The sequence below is a fragment of the Pteropus vampyrus genome, unplaced genomic scaffold (genome assembly GCF_000151845.1).
Source record: "Pteropus vampyrus isolate Shadow unplaced genomic scaffold, Pvam_2.0 Scaffold503, whole genome shotgun sequence".
Classification (NCBI taxonomy): Eukaryota; Metazoa; Chordata; class Mammalia; order Chiroptera; family Pteropodidae; genus Pteropus; species Pteropus vampyrus.
The window spans coordinates 755,162-772,247 of record NW_011889284.1 but is presented as its reverse complement, the minus strand read 5'-3'; positions in this window follow the sequence as shown (position 1 = coordinate 772,247).

Sequence of the window (17,086 nt, the reverse complement as noted above, 5' to 3'; positions counted from 1 at the left end):
CTCGAACTGGGAAAGTCTCTGGCGAGCTGAGTCTAGCTTAAATAAAGGAAGACTTAAAGCTGGGTGTAGGGTGTGGTACAGGGACCCTGCACTATTAATTCGTCATCACTTTATGTTTGAAATCGGGGACTGGGAGCGGTGGGAAGGACATGCACCAGGATTCTAAGGAAAGAGGTGTAGGGGCCACGTAGGGGAGAGAAGTAAGCTACTGAATAGAGTCCCTTTGCCCTGGGCCCTAAAGCAGAGCAATGTGTCAGATTCTGCAGCCCAAGCTGGGGAAAGGACAGCGGTTGGTGACTTAAAGTGTTTTCTTGTGAGTTGTGAATCATTCTTTTGACTTTCAGCCCTTCAACAAACAACTTCAGAGCACCTATTCAGAGTTCTCTGAATAGTTCTCTGAATCCCTCAAGGCACCAGTAATAAAGATCCAGTACGATCTGGCCCCTGCCTTTCCTTTCATAGAGGGGATGTCCATACAAACAGAGTCCACTGGTGAGAGCCCACATGAATGAAAATCTCTGCACAAATGTGCCCTGGAAAATTACCTACTGAGCGGGGGGCAGCTCCTTTTCACGAGCACCTGAGCACAGCTGGAACCGGTTGGCAGGAGTCAGGCCCAGGGCCAGGTGAGGAGAGCCAGGAAGAGGCGCGGGGCACCTGAACCCTGCTAGACTCCCAAAGAAGTGCGACCACTTTCTCCACCTGGCTCCCAGGGACTGACAGAGCCCATAAAAGACAGGTGAACACTTTGCTTTCAAGCGTAAAAGAAGAAGCCATCAAATTTCCAACCACGAAGAGGTTGATTAAGTAAATTATGAAACCAAGGGTACTTGGTGTTAATGATGGTGAGAAAGATCATGTAGCAACATGAAACAAGGCGTCCACTATCAGATTAGGTTCTTTCAAAAAGTAAATGTACTTTGGGGACAACGGACAATTAAATGTGCATCTGGACAGACACAGGAAGGAAAAACACAGACTCTGGATTCAGTAATTTTGTGGTAAAATTAAGGGTGACGTTTTATGCTTCTCTTCGCAAGGTTGGATTTAATATAATTCAATCATTTTATAATAAGCAATGAAAAAATATCTTTAATGTTATCAGGTTCACATATACTACACTGTAATGAAAAATACAGTTTAAAAAAAGGCCACTCCTACTATAAAGTAGGCCTGTTACAAAAGGAAAAATGAACAATCTTGGATTAACACATTCAAAGTTGCCCAGGAAGGAAAGAAAACAAAGTTTTTACAGAGAAATTAAGTCTCCTTTCAACTCGTGGGGCTTAATTATTTGGTCTGTCTTCCCACCCCGCTGGTGCCAGAGGTGGCATGGGAGCACCCAGGCCAAGAGTGAGTACACCAGCCAAAGAATGCCGGATTAGCTGAGCCGCCGAGGAGGGCTGGGAGACAGTAATGAGAGGCTGGGAGACAGTAATGAGAGGCTGGAGTCCTTCCAAGAGATGATCTCTGAAGGATAACAAATCCAGGCTGCCATCAATATGAAGAGATGGAGACTGATTCAGCAGTGGGACTGGGATGAGTGGCGGCTTTCTACATACAGCACTAGGAGTGTGAGTGCGGATGACTAAGGAGGGGCAAGAGGCTGCCAGGACTGGTTCCCAGAGGCTGAGGGCCCAGCTCTGGGGATCAGAGGTGGGGCCAGCACCAAGTGGCTCCTCCCTCCCTCCCAGCCCCTCACAGGCACCACAAGCTCCGCCCCCCACCCCCACAGTACTTCAGAAAAGGTGTGAGATTGTTTATGTCAGTTTTAAACAAGGTGCTTCCTGTTCATCCAGTTTCAAGACTCTAGGGACACCGTGAAGCCCTATCACATTAGGTTCTCTCCCTAGCATCTATCCCAGGACCCAAGGCCTCTCCCTGGGGAATCCTGGACTGGGGAGAAGGAAGTAAATATTAGCTCATAGGATACTTGAATAGTTGTTGAATCAATTCTGTATCTGAGCTTTATCCATTTGAGGTTGCCCAGCCCTTGCTATAGCTTAGGGAGACAGAAGAGGCTGGACTATATCTAGGTAGAAACTTCCTGGCCTCAAACTGAAAACTGAACCCCTGCTAAGCCTGTAGGCTAGGCAAATTCCTACAATGCCAGGGCCCTGTTGGCAAAGATTTCTGCCCCAACAAACTGCTCCATCATTACCAATCATCCTGGCTGGGTGCCCCTTGAGCCTCCATCTTGACCCTGATGAGATGTCAGCTCTCCCAGATCGTTGGGGAATTTGCTATGAATATTCCTTCCCAGCTTTCTCCCCAACCTCTTCCTCAGAAACAGACAGACCAACTGCCTCTTCTCCAGAAAAGAAGATGGTAGACAGAGGCCAAAGAGCCAGTGATGGATCTTCCCACGTGTTCATTCAATATCACTGATAGCTTCATATCGAAGATGGAGCACACTCAGAGATGAGGGAGACCAGGGCCCAGGCCCAAAGAGTTAGAATCGCAGAGACAGAAGGAGGAGAGAAATGCACTGAACGCCTCAGGCAGAGGTCACGTGCATAGCCCCACGAGCCAGGGGAGCTTGGAAGAGGGAGACACGTATTCCTGGGTGAGGACACCAGGGAAGGCTTCATGGAAGTGCAACCTCTGAGCTGGCTCTGAAAGGGCAGTGGGAGATGCAGAAAAGAGCATTGCTGGAGGGAAAGAAGGCCCTGGTGGGAAGTGCAGAGAAGAGATGGAAAGAAGCAGCAATAAGCTGGAAGAGGCTGGGGCTGAGGCGGTGTTTGGAGGGCCTCGTCCGCAGTATTCTGACTCCCAGCACAGACTGAATCTCGGCCTTAACCCAGTCGTCCTGACTGAGAGGCATAGGAAGCGGTCCTGGAATGTGCTGGGGTGGGAGGGGGCTCTGTGTGCCATAATCCTATAGCCTTGTTGTCATTTAGACACTTTGGTTTTCAGTCCTGCTGGGAACCCAGTGGCCCTGAATTTGATCTCTGTTGAACAAAGAGAGGAGTACCCCTTCCCTCCAGCCACCCTGATCCCCAGCTTCCCCTTGGGCCCCCAGCTCCCAAGCCCCAACAAAATCAAAACCCATGGGAAGCAGGAGAGGGCCACCATGAGGTCCCATCCCCAGGAAGTTCCCTGTCCACCCTCCATGTCCCAGCCCCTCATTCCCAGCTCAACTCAGCCTCAGTACAGTCTTTTCCAAAGAGCAATGGGAATGGTAACCTGAATCCCCTGGAGCCATCCCAATGACAAACCCTCTGGTCCCCTGGGATCTTCACACTCTGCCCTGGGACATCAGGGCATCAGGGCTCCAACCTGAGGCTGCCTCAGTTCCCCCTTGCACTCCCTCCCCTCCCCACGTCCCCTCCATTCAGCCCTTGTATTGTGTTTGTGCCCATGTCTGTCTGGACCAGGAGACTGCAGTCTCCTGGAGAAGAAGGGCCTCGCTCATTTGTCTCCACATTCGCTGGCCTGTTACACACAGTGAATTATGAATAAAGTCTGTGAAAGCAACAAGGTTCTTGGGAAGATGTCTCTGTCTGGGCAACAGATACTGCAATCAGGAGCTCTCAAAGGCCTTGGACTTTGGGGTGGGGGATCTCCAGCAGCCAGGAGAGTCCCATGGCTGGATTGGCAGAGATCAGCAGATGGTGACTCAGTACTGAGGAGCCCAGCTCCTGTCTTCCGTGACCGAAGGGCTCCACCCAGAGGACAGTAGGCTCAGATCTCCGTTCACAGGGACCTTTATCCGCCAGGTGTGGATGAGCCTCTGATATGCTTTCCTGTAGAAACTCAGAAACCCCCAGCACCTCTCCAGAATGGCTCTGAAGCTTTACGCCCTCCTCCTGGAATAGCCAGCCAGTCCCCAGCCCTTGCTTCCAGCCTCGGAGTCTCTTCTGTCTACAAATGAGAGTGAAATTGGGTCAGCTCAGAATTCTGCCTCCCACCTGGGGGAGCTCTGAGAACCAAGAGGCAATCCATGGAAGGGGACAAGCTACCAAAAAGTACGAGGCACCGTTCAAACCCAAGGGGGTTTTTGGTTGTTGTTTGCAAGATGAGAGGTGCTGTAAGAAAATTCTCCCCTCTGATTTCACTTCCTCTTCTCTCTCTTTACCCTGGGAAGGGGAAAATCCTGTGAAGATTAGCAATTGATGTCTTAAAGTATGAAAACAACATTCTTTTAGTTGCATTTTAACAGTCCCTTCTGATAGCAGCCACATGACTGGGTCCTGACGTTCCAGACTCGAGACCTCAAAGAATGACTAGATCAAAACAAATCGTGTGGGTGCAAACACCCTCTAGTTTCATGCGCCACCATATTGCCCTATCAAAGGGCCTTCATCCTGGGCATGGATGCCTCCAAATGAAAGACAATCACCATTACCATATTTAAGCTATCGAAGACATTGTTGCTGTGTCATGCATGGGCCTACCACCTACTGGTCCTCAGTGGAGGCCAGAAGGTGTTTCAGTGGTACAGAGAACCCAGGAATGCCCTAATCTTCTCAACTTGCTCCCCCTCCCACAAGTTCCCAAGGGAGCCAGACCAAGGAACAACAGCCCATGGGAGTCACAGTCCCCTAGCCATACCAGTGCCAATAATGTCACTGAGTTCTGGGGACAGTTCCTCCATTTACTGGGATTAATAATAGCACATAGCTGCATTACAGTGCCGTGTCCTGGGGTGAGGCAAGCTGGGAGTGAACAATGAAGGACTAATGAGAAGGAAGGACATGTTCGGTGGATCTGAGACGTGGGGAAGTGATGAACGAGGAGGTGTGGTTGGAAGGTGGCCCCAGTGAGCCTTTGAGAGACACTAGGCCTTGACACACGCTGCCTGAATGCTTCCCCGGCCCCACCCCAGCTCGATGAACACCTACTCTGCCATCAAGGTAGAGCCCATATGTGCTTTCCTCTGTGAAGTTGTTCCCAGCACCTCCACATCCAGATGGAGTGAGATGCTTCCCATCTGTGGTTATAACAGGCTATGTCTCCTACTAACAGGTGTGGTCCCAACCTGAGTCGCCGTGGTCTCCCCAGAGCCTGGCTCATGATAGATTTAAAACAATATTTATTGACTTTCATCTTGATGCTTCCAATGACTAATATACACTGTTTATTACAGAAGAGTGGCTGGATAAATGAATGAATGAATGAATGAATGAATGAATAATGAATGAATACCAAGCGGTTATAGGGCTAGCGTATGGCCAGACCTAAGGACAGACCCCCTACCTTACATTTACACCACTTTTGTTCCCCATAGAGCTTTGCAATGTAGCAACCACTTCATTGGAAGGACTAACTCAACTCAATATTGAAGAGTCACTCAGTGAACAAATATTTACTGAGCTCCCACCATGTGCCAGGATGTCTTCTAGGTGCCAGGGATACATCAAGGACCAAAACACAAAAACCCCTCCTCTCAAGGAGTTTACGTTCAATGGGGAATGAAACAACTCTCTTTTGCGTCATACACACCGTTATCCTTCCCCTCCATGCCTTCGCCTTTCCACCCAAGGGCCCCAGGCTCTGAGGCACTGGGGATGCCCTGCTTCCTTTCGATAGAAACTGTGTTCTTCAGAAAGGACAGCAGACAAAGGGCTCATGAAGGGGAACTAGAAGAATGAAATGGTGCCATCTCAGTTATCAGTGACAGGTTCAAGAGAGGTGGCACTTTTGCTTCCTGGTCCTCGAATCTCATTTTTCATCCACTGACCGTGTCTTCCGCCTTAGGGTGGAACTGGCTCTCTTATTTTAATTAAAGTGAATGAAATAGAATCGATTTTTGTAATTGGATGACGTCAAATGTCCTGATGGTCACCCTTGCCCTGGGCACCTTGCCAGCCTTGGGCCTTGGTGCATCATTGTCCCTCCCGGGTTTCCTCCTCAGGTACATCGCTTGCCTCTCCGGCTACCTGGTTTCCGGTAGGAAGCCTGTTATCTTTGCACACGTTGTTTTGCAAGTGTTTGGAGAGGGGCTGCCAGCCTCCAGGACAACTGTCTGGTGGAATGTGGGCACCTCTTTGGCAGCTTTACCTACTTTCCTGGATGGCGTGACTCTCAAACTAGGCACTGGGAGTGGGTGCTGAAAGACACCAAAAAACACTTGCCTGGAATGAGGGGGCATGCATCTGCCGTAGAGACCTGGCTTATGTGGTTTTTCTGTAGAGCTAGGCACTCAGTAGAGTCTCAACAAAGATTCGTTTTTGAAAAAAAAAAAGATAAAGTGTGTGAGAAGAACTGTCTGGGGAATTGTTGCAAAGTGATCGATCCTTTCTTATAGCAAATGATCTTAATGGGGTTTTCATGATGTACATTTGTTAAAAGTTTGAAGTGAGTTGCATCCTTCTGGGATTCACCTTTCCTGTAATATTTACTTCGGTAAAGTTGAGGGGCTGATGGCTCCTAAAAGTAGCAATCACTTAAGTAACCCTTTCATGCCCATAGCACTGGAGAGGGGCATCAGGGCAATCCCTTACCAGAAGAAAGTATTACAACTTCCACAGTCACAGGGGGTTCAAAGGATGGTGTCGGCAAACAGAAACTATATATGCTCTGCATTTCACAGTTAACAAGTGATCTCTTCTTCATTCTTTTCCTGTTTCTGCCGGTAAAATTGAGCTCGGCAAGCCTGCTTTTGTCCTTATAATGCCAACTAATGAAATCGCCTCCAAAACACAAGCCATCGTAGTGAACACAAGTCCTTAAGAAGTAACTGCAGAAGATGGCCTCTGTGCCCTGCAGCTGGGGAAGGACAGATGCCACTCTCTATCAAAAATCCAGTTCAAAGAATCAGATTTGATAAGGTGATAGGCTGAAGACTTTCACAAGAATATAAATCTTGTTCTCCTAAGCAACATGCAGACTCCTGTGAATATTCATCTCTGTTCTTGGTTAGACTTGGTGAGAATAAATCTGTTCTTGGACGTGTTCATTCAACAAAATGGTCTGGTAAGATTCACAAGGCTTTAGAAATGGTTGCCATGTCCTATAAAAAAAAAAAGCCCCCAAAGACACCTGTAATTCTGACTGTTTTTCTCACTTGAGAACAGGCTGTCTTAGAAATTTAACATTATAACTGACATCTCTGCATTCTTAAACTGCTCTGTGGCCTTCTCTATCAAATCACGAGAAAGTCATTTGAATTCTCCTCCTCTCTCATTTGCATGACAGAGCAAATGAAACCTAAGATTCCACGGACTTTATAAACACTATTTGAAGTTTTCAGTTATTGAAATTAATAGGGCTAAGCATTTTTTCCCCCTATTGAATTGTTGTTTGGGTCATTTGAAATCCTCTGTGAGTGGGTGGCTTCCTGGAGCTGTGCTCCCTCCCCACCATCCTTAACTCCTCTCTCCTTCAAGAAGCCCTCCCAGTCCAACTCGAACTTGAACTTCCCTTTTGCATCCTTCAGAGTCTTCAGTGCAAAATAAAAAATCTTTATCGCTAATTAAGTCCCTGACTCTGGGCTATGTTTTATCAAAGATTTCTCTTCATTGGGAATGAACGATGGGGAAAGAAAGAGAGAAATGAGAGATGGAAAAAACAACTGTCACCAATCACTAAAAGTAACTCATAAAAATGCAGCATCTCAATGAAATCTATTAAGTGTTCATCAAGTTCAGTCTAACCCAATAGAGTAAAATATTGACTTTCAGTTGCCCTGTCGGGTCTAATTGCGATTCTAATTCATCAGACAGAAATTGTACAGCTGGCTCATTCTTGGGACCATCTGCAAGCCAAAGAGAGAGGTCTCAGAAATAAACCCTGCCAACTTCAGGACTTCTCAGAAGCACCCTCACATCCACCGTCTCTCCCCACACACAGACAAAAGAAAATTACACATTCTTGCAAGTGTAATTTACCTGATTCCGAGAATTCTTTTGGCTTGTTCCAGTTTGCTGAAGTGTAACCAACTATTGTGCTCTTGGAGCTCATATCAGTTCCTCCTATAAGGTCACTTCTCCACCCGTTTATGGCTAAGAGTCTCCACCCGTCTTGGTTAACCAAAACCCCGTCATCCATCGACTGAATATGTTGTTAGAATGGACTACTATGCAGCCATTAAAAAGTGATGTTGTAGAAGAATAGTTAATGACAAAGAGGGAAGTTCATGATATATATGTCAAGTGAAAATAGCAGGTTACAAAACAACAGGTGCCATAAAGTATAAACCCATTTTTGAGGGTATATATTCATTTTTTAAAAAAAGATTGGACAGATATGGTTATCTCTTAGTGGTTTTATTTTCTTTTTTGTGTTTTTTGACATTTCATAACATTTTAGGAACACTTCTGTAATAGAACAAATTTTCAAAACATCTTGCTTGCTGTAATAAATCGTGTTTCCCCCCCGCCCCACAAATTAATATGTTAAAATCCTAAACCCCAGGATCTCAGAATATATTTCAGATAAGGCCTTTAAAGAGGTAATTAGGGTCAAATAAGTTCACACGATATGCCTTAATCCGATATGACTAGTGTCCTTCATAAGAAGATGAAAGTAGGACATAGACAACACAGAGAAATGACGATGTGATGACACAGTGCAAAGACAGCTGTCAACAAGCCAAGGAGAGAGGTCTCAGAAGAAATCGACCCTGCGGACACTTGATCTCTCCTAACCTCCTTTCTGTTGTGTACGCCACCTAGTCTGTGGTATTTCTTTTTTTTTTTTTTTTAAGCTTATTGGGAGTCTGTAGTATTTTTTAATGGCAGCCTGAGCACACTAACATCCTACTTCCCTTTCAAAGACCCGCTCGATGTCAGCTCTGCCATGAAACCTCCTATTGAAATAAACAAATGTCTACTTCTCCAGGATGCCAGTAGGGGTCAGACCACCTGGATGTTTTCTGGTGGTGGTGGTGGTGATTGTGGTGGTTGTTGTGTGCATGTGTGTGTGTGATGTGTGGTGGGTGTGGGTGTGGTTGTTCCAGGAGGGCGCCACCTCTTACCAGCTGTGTAATCTTGGGGGCAGTGACACTTCACACCCAAACCTTAAGAATTCGCAAAGCATTTTTATAGGTAAGTCTATCATTTGGTTGTCATAACAATGTACCAAGATTGCATATTATTTCCTCCAGTTCACAGGTGAGGTACTCATCCTCAGAGAAGGTGGAGAAACAAAACACTTAGTTGTGAAAACTTACAAGAATAATAGCGAAAATACCCTGAGTGCCTGGCACCGCACTAAACACTTATGCATGACTTGTCTCAATTAATCTTCACAACAAACCTGTAGGGAGGAATTATTACTAGACATATTTTACAGATAAAAAAAAATTAAGGCTCAGAGGAGTTACTGAGATCACACATCTAGAAAATGGTGGAGCTGGGACTTAATTTATACCTATAGCCCCCACTCAGAACCAATATGTCACCCTGTCCCATCCACACATATATTAGTATATAGAGGGTGTTAAGTGAAAAATAAAACAGACAGGAATTGCTCCAAAATTCAGAGACCGAGTTGGTCTGAGAAGTCTAAAATAAGGTGAGATCTGAGCTACGCCTTTTCAGACATAGTTGAGTGGAGAGGAATGGGTGGGGCCAGCTTGCTTCACTTAATGCTGTTTACGGCTAAGAGTCTCACAAGTCAGATTTAACCAACCAGTTCAACCCCTTCACCCATCTGGAGCCCCCAGTATGTGCCAGCCACTGGGCTGGGAGGTGCAGGGATCCAGTGGAGGTCCCTGCCCATTAGGTCGGTCTTCTGAGAAGGCAGACTGTGCTTAGTAGTAGCAATTCAAGAAGACATGACTCAATTACATTGCCATGGCTTTCTCCAGAGCTTCGAAGGGAAAGCCCTGGTCCTGATGTTGCCACTAATATTTTATGAGACTTTAGGCAAATCGCAGCCCATCTCATGACCTCAACTTCTGCTCCTGGAAATAGAGTTACTGAATATGTATTGTTGAATGACTTCCGTAGGCTAACTTCAACCATTTACAACCAATTTCTATTCTCGTTCTCTCACTTGTTGTTGTTGCTGTTGTTGTTGTCGTTGTTGTTGTTGTTGTTAGAAATGTGAATTTAATGTTAAGGACAGAGGTCAAAGCAAAAAAAATAGGTTTAAAATTTAACAACATATAGATAAAAGTCATGGGAGCAGATGGACACTCAAGGAGAAATATTCGTTAAGTGAAAGATTAATTAATCCATTCTTCCAAGCCCACCTCATGATTCCATACAATCAAAAACTTTAACTCTGGCAATTAAAATAAAGAAAAGACACTATTTATTGAAGAAAGGAATAGAAATAGCACCAATCACCAGTTTACATGCCCCTGGGATGAATGATGCTTTTAGAAGAGGCGGTGTAAGTGGATTAATTACACAGGCCCCAGGGAAAGCCAGAGGAAGAGGGCTGGGGTTACAGCCACAGTGTGACAGCAATAGCAGCACCCACCCAAACCCAGAGCTGGAACTTATGGGGGCCTCTCCTGAATTCTGCCCCTCTATCTGGACCCTCTCCCCATGTAACAGTCACCTCAGCTGTGGGCGCATACCTCTCATTGGTTTATTTCTTGTAATACTCAAGAGACAAGAAGGGGTCTTAAGGATTTGGCTTGAAACATTTTCTTAAGTACACAAGTTAAATAAATGGGAACATTTCCCTGGCTGGGTCCAGTTGACAATGCAAAGTCACTTTGGCCTCTTGAGCACATTTAGCTCCTCAGTACATATTCAATTTCTTTTCTTTGTATTTTCTTTCATTTTTTAAAAATTTATTATTCTATTATTTATCTTTCTTTTTTAATGACAGGAAAAAAACTATCTGCAGAGGAAAATTCTTCCATATGAATTGAACCCTCCACTTTTTTCATCTCAGCCTCCAGGGTTAGATATCCAAACACAATTTTTAAGAACACTCACTACAATAAGATGATCCCTTCTCTAGAAGCTAAAGGAAAGGGGTTTCCTCCTTCCCTTTGTCTCCATTCTATAATCCTGGGGCTGTCTAAGGAGGACTGGGCCTCTCCTAATTGCTTTCCAAGTTGGCATTCTACCGCTCTCCCAGCATAGCAAGAGGTTGGGCTCTGTAAGAAAACTTTGCCTTCCTGAGCTGCTGCAGAACCTGAGAAGATGTGGTAAAAAAGAAAGGTTTGCCGGTAACTGTGCCCACAGGGTTCCGGGGCCTTCACAAGCTGAAGCCTATACCAGGTGACTCTCCTACCTGAGGTCCAAGCAGGACAAGCTATCAGTGCTGCCACTCATTAAATGCAATAAGAAATACACCCAGGTCACTTTCATTCGCTCATCCGACCAACATGATGATGTATGTATCTTCCCAGCACCATATTCTATAATGGGGGATACAAAAATGAAAAGACAAAGTCTTTGTCTCTGGGAACTCGAGATCTAGTGGGGGAATAAAGAAATCTCCATTCCTTTTTTCTCATCACCAAACCCCACCCCAGCCCCATAACTCTGATATCAGGAGGCGAGACAAGCTGGGTTGAGTCAAATTGGAAAAACTATTGGGTTCGGCTGTTGACTACCATTTGACTAAGAACCCAGTGGAATCTGAGAAGTTCAGAATTTGCAGTAATCGTGGTAGTCTCAGACGACCTTCTACATAGCACTGTTTGGGGGGTTATACTCTAGGCTCCTAGTAAGGGATGAGCTTACAAAAAGAAGATAAAACAGTCACAAAGCTGGACACACTGCCCGCTCCCCTGGAGAAAAGAAAATGATGCAAGTAGAAAATGATGCAGGCTGCAAAGATGAGGCTGGGACAGGCAGCCAAGTGGGAAAATATGTGAACCCATGTGACAGGCCCCATGCAAGGGCTCTGAGGCCAGGGGCTAGGGATGGAAAACCATTACCACCTGCCCTTTCCTGACTGGAGAGGTACGGAAGGTGAGTGGAAAAGTTGCTTTCGTAGACCAAACTCATGCAAACTCCATCCCACCCCTTTCAAGCCAACAACAACTTGATGCCAAGAGGCTGGGTCTGGTTGAATATGGTTGGGTTTAGCCAGGTCTGGTTGGGTCTGGTCAGGTCTGGTCAGGCATGCAACTCAAATACGGCCCATGACCCTGTGTGAACGAGTAGTCAACACAGAGACTTGAGTTCAAGTCCCAGCCCTGCTCCCTATTTGGGAAAGTCTCTGATTCTCTTGAAGCTTCAGTTTCCTTGTGTGTAAACTGAGGGTACGTCATCAGTGCTTACCATGCAGCTGTTGTGAGGATTTAATGGTAGGATTCGTGTAAAGCATTTGAACAGTGCCCAACAGAGGTGGAGGCTCAACATTTGTTAACTGTTATCATCAGCTGCATGAGTCTTTCCCAACTCCCCCGATAAAAATGGCCTCCGCTCCACCTTGAACCCAAGTCAGTCTGGATTTATCTTACATTTTCTGCCCCTGAAGGGAAGATTCCTGTTTCATTCACACTCACAGCATCCAGTCAAAATTCAAATGATGACTGAGAATTTGAATGATTCCTGTGAGAGAGGGAGGAAAAAGGAAAAACTTAGAAGCAATGATATCTAGTGGCAGAAACAAGCAACTGCTGCCAGTGACCAAAACAAAAAACAAAAACAGATTGAGTTGCTGGAGCTTGGAAATGAGCTTGGTTAGAGCGAAGTGAACGTGATAGACAGACTTACCACTGCTCAAGTGCAGTCCCTGGGTGTCACCGGGAGCTTGTTAGAAATGGGGACTAGCGGACCCGACTCCAGACCTAAAGAACCAGAATCTTAATTTTAACAAGGTGACCCCCTACGCACGCAAAACTTGAGAAGTGCTGGATGGAGCCGTGGTTCTCAGTCCTGACCACACATTGGAATCACCTAAGGAGCTTTTCTAAATCCTGATGCCCAGGCTATATCCCAGAACAATTAGAATTTTGTTTACTTTTGTAGCTCATCAGGTGATTCCAATATGCAGACCAGGTGAGAACCATTGGTCTAGACCAATCCTATAATTTATAGGTCAAGAAACTAAGGTCCAGAGGTGTAAACTGACCTGCCCAAGGTCACACAGCAAGTGTTTAGGACTTGAGCCCAAGTCCTCCAACTCCAGGGCTCTCTTCGCTGTGCTTCACGGCCCTATGAAAGAGTTTGGGAAACGGGGTGAGGTGAGGGAGCCTGAGGCTTCCCTCTCTGGCTTAGCGTCTTTATGGTTGGGCCCTGAAGAGAAGCTTCCTGGACGCGAGTAGCCGCATATGAATTCCCTAGTGGACTATGCCCCTGGGGGGCCTCGCCCCAGGAGCCCTGAGCCAGGGAGGGTTCCTGACTGGTAGCCAGACTCTGGGCAAAAACAGCCCCACACTCTCATCCAGCCAGCCTGGCCTGCCATTCCCACACACCTCTGTCTTCCCAGAGACGTAGAGTGTTCAGGGACTGTCCCACCACCCAGGCCACACAGTTCTCAGAACTCAGGTGAGGTTTCTGAGCCCCCACAGCCTCAGCTCCCAGCTCCTCTCAGAACTGCTGGGACAGGCCCGTTCTCAAATCAGCAACCACGACAGACTCGAAACTGTCAGGCTTAGAGTCTCCCCGTGACTTGTTTTTGCTCTCTTGTTAGGGTTTTGGGGGTGTGTGCGTGTCTCAAACCTCCGATTGTCTCTGCTTTCTGACTTTTTCTGGTGTGTTTTTGAAGTGGCTTTTTGTTATTCTGTCTTGGCTCACTTATCTTCCTCAGCAGCCGTGGAAAACACTCAGCCTTGTTCTACTGTCCGCCGAGTGCCTGGATTCTGTGTAAACAGATCGCCTGCTGGCCTGACCAAGCTGAACAGGTCAAGGGGCACCTGGGCATGTCGAGCCCTCATAAAAATAATCATGTGGCTGAAGTTTCCCCATACTCAAGGAGGAGGACGGGGTAGACACAGAAAGCAGAAGGAGCTTTCTAGGCACACAATTATTGATGGCCCGAGCAAGTCTGTTCTGCAGCCCTGGGGCAGGCAAGGATGGGGACCCTCTCCCTCCGTCATCAGACACCTTTCTGATGTCTTCTCCTAAAAACTGAGGGGTGGATCTAGAGCTACGCTGTCCAATGCAATGGCCACTAACCACATATGGATATGTGGCTAGTATGACTAAGGAACTGAATTTTTTTATTTCATTTACTTCTACTTAATTTTAATGAAACTTAAATATCTACATATGGCTAATGCTGCTGTGCTGGGCAGCAGTGGTTCTCAAAGTTAGCCATACATTAGAATCACCTGGCGGCCCGATCCACCCCTGGCGATTTCGATTTATTGGCATAGAATGTAGACTGAAAATTCCCACAGTGACTCTAGTATGCAGCCAAGTTTGAGACCCTCTGGCCCAACGGGCTTCTCTTCCAGCTCTGACTTTCTGCATTTTGTTTTGGTTTCTACAGTTTTTAAAATTTGAGGACCAAGAAGTTTGCTTAGAGAACAAATTTTAAAATGTTTTTTCATGATCTAAACATAATACATGTTCGCTCTGGAACATTCAGAGAAACAAAATGAAGAAAGTTAAAATCACTTAAAATCCCACCACCCAAATCAAAGATTTAGATGTAAATCCTTCCACTTTTTCATGGATTTATCCTTACGCTTTCTTCAAAACTGAGATCGTACCATGCTTTTCTATTTCGTCATTGGCCTTTGTCACTTTGCTTTTCTTGGTTAACAAGTATTCATATATCATCAATTGTAATGGCTACATGATATTCTATCAAATTTATCAACACAATTTATCCAAATCCATATTAATCATGGTCTCGATTTTGCTTTTTTTTTTTTTTAAGCATTGCTGTGAATATAACAATAGCAATGCCTTTATGCAAAGCCATTCATTAACCCCTTAGGAAGAAAAGAAAGGAGAGGGTCAGGGAAGGGGAGGGGAAAAAAAAAGAAAATAATATGGTCAAAAGACGAAAAGTCGAACCTGTTTACATTCCTACCAACAGTGTGAAAATATCTATTTTTATGCATGCTGACATGGAAGAGTGAGCTTTTCAAATTTAACAAGGTTTAAAAAACCACCAACAGTCAGCTCATTGTTGTGAAGTTCGGCACACCTTTAATGAGCATTGACACTGTGCCAGGTGCTGCGTTAGGTATCATGATAGAGAAGAATGGACCACATGCCAGGGAGGAATACAAGGGCTTGCCTTTAAGTTAGGAAGAACAGTATAGATGCTAAATAGAGGTACCAGAGTCAGACTGTGGAGCAGGTAAGAAAAGCCCATGATTCTTTGTGGCAAAGCTGGGAAGTCCGAGGAGGGATGTTTGAGTTCACGCTGGAAGAATGAATACAGGCACTGGCAAGTGGTTAGAGGTATGGTATGTGGCAAATGCAGCAAGGTGCTGGAGGCTCAGGGGACTGGAAAGGTATCACTTTTACCTCTCACATTTATCAACCCCTATGGTCAGGAAGCTTTTCCCTGGATCTATCCCACAACTTCTTAGGGCAGTTTAAATCTCTTCCCTCTGGCTATTTGTTGGGGCAACAGGAGACAACTTTGTGACATTCTCCATAAAGTCACCTTCAGAGACTTTAAGATCAAAACAAATACCAAACATGGTATAGTATGTTTTTATTTGGATTATTCATCCCCTTAAAAATAAATTGACATATAATGTCATTATGTCTATTTTTTTTAAAAAAGAGTTGCAGAAGTCCAGGTCACAAGGCAAAAGTTGGGTTGATTTGATGCCCCAGGCCTCAGGTCCCAAGCCCAACATCATTCTGAGGATGGCAAATGCCAGCCCTGTATAAAGAAGGAGGCAGCCAGTTCAATCCTGTCTCTCCCACTTAGGACTGTGGGAGCATTCACTTCATCTCACTGAGTCTATAAAATATGGGTTGTAGGGATAGTGAACAATTAGATTTGAGGGATGGGAAAGCATTAAAATCAATCAGAAAAAATAAGAATAACCTGTGACTCCCATCAACGTAGGCCCATGGTCAAGTTAGCCTGCCTCTCACTTTGTCTTTTCATGAGTGTCTGTAACCCACAAACACACACACACACACACATACACACACACACACACATACCCTTTAAATCACTTCTCTGACGTACTTGCATTTCAGGAATAAGGCAAATCCCCAACGGTGGCCTTTCTTCAGAAGCTCACTAAAAATTGATTAAGGAACTTGACCAGCTATGACTCGGAGTGGGAGGTAAGAAGGGCATGACGGCCATGGGACCTTTAAGTGCCGGGTCCCCTTTTCTACCTATAACGTCAGGGACGGAATCAAATTTCCCAGCTGCTCTGCTTTCACCTCCCTCTTCTACTTACAGCTCTGTGACATGGGTCCCTGGAGAGTCCCCCACATCATCACAGAACAAAAACAAAAACAACAACGAAAAAATACCAAACCTTCTCCCTTCTGCCCCCGCCAGTCCACCGTAGAACGCCCACACGATGGGGGTTCTTTAACTCAAGTTTCAAATACTTAGAATGAAATGGCTTTTTTTTTTTTTTCGCTTCTGCAATTTACACAGAAGTGCCTGCCAGGGATCTTGGTGCTAAACCCACTATAATTCAAGTTTATTTTTAGATTTCTCATTTGTAGTAATCTACAAAATGCCAAAATGGGCTCTGGTGATTCAGTCAACGAGAGAAAGGTGAAAGAGGAAGACTTGAGCCCTATTGAGAAACTGCTCCCGGCCAGGTGCCTTGCTGATTCCACTCCATTTCATCCCCATGGGGGCTCTCAGGAGAAAAAACCTACTCTCGATCGCATTTCCACAGAGACTGAAACTGAGGTTCTGGGTCGTTAAACAATTTGGTCAAAATCAAATACGTAGTCCCCGTGGTGGGACCTGGATATGAAACCAGAACTTACTCAAAAGTCTAAGTTCTTTGCACTGTACCCTCCCCCTCGCCCTTTCTCTTGTTCCCACATGTACCTTCTTTACCTGAGTGTTTGCACTCTTCCTGCCCTTGGTGCCTGTGCATTGCCCTTTTCTACTTTGGAACAAAGATAGGGTCAACCAGAGAGAGTTCTGGAAACTTAAGGGTGCTTCTCTCTCAAAGCATAGGCCTATATTCCAACCGGTTTAAGTGACTGATGACTTGCCCCCTGTGAATTCTGGTGGGAGGAAGAACAGAAGGGAATTGAAACTCTGTAACAGCAACATAGGAGACTGCTGGATTTAGAGCTACACAGATATGGGTTAGAATCCCTGC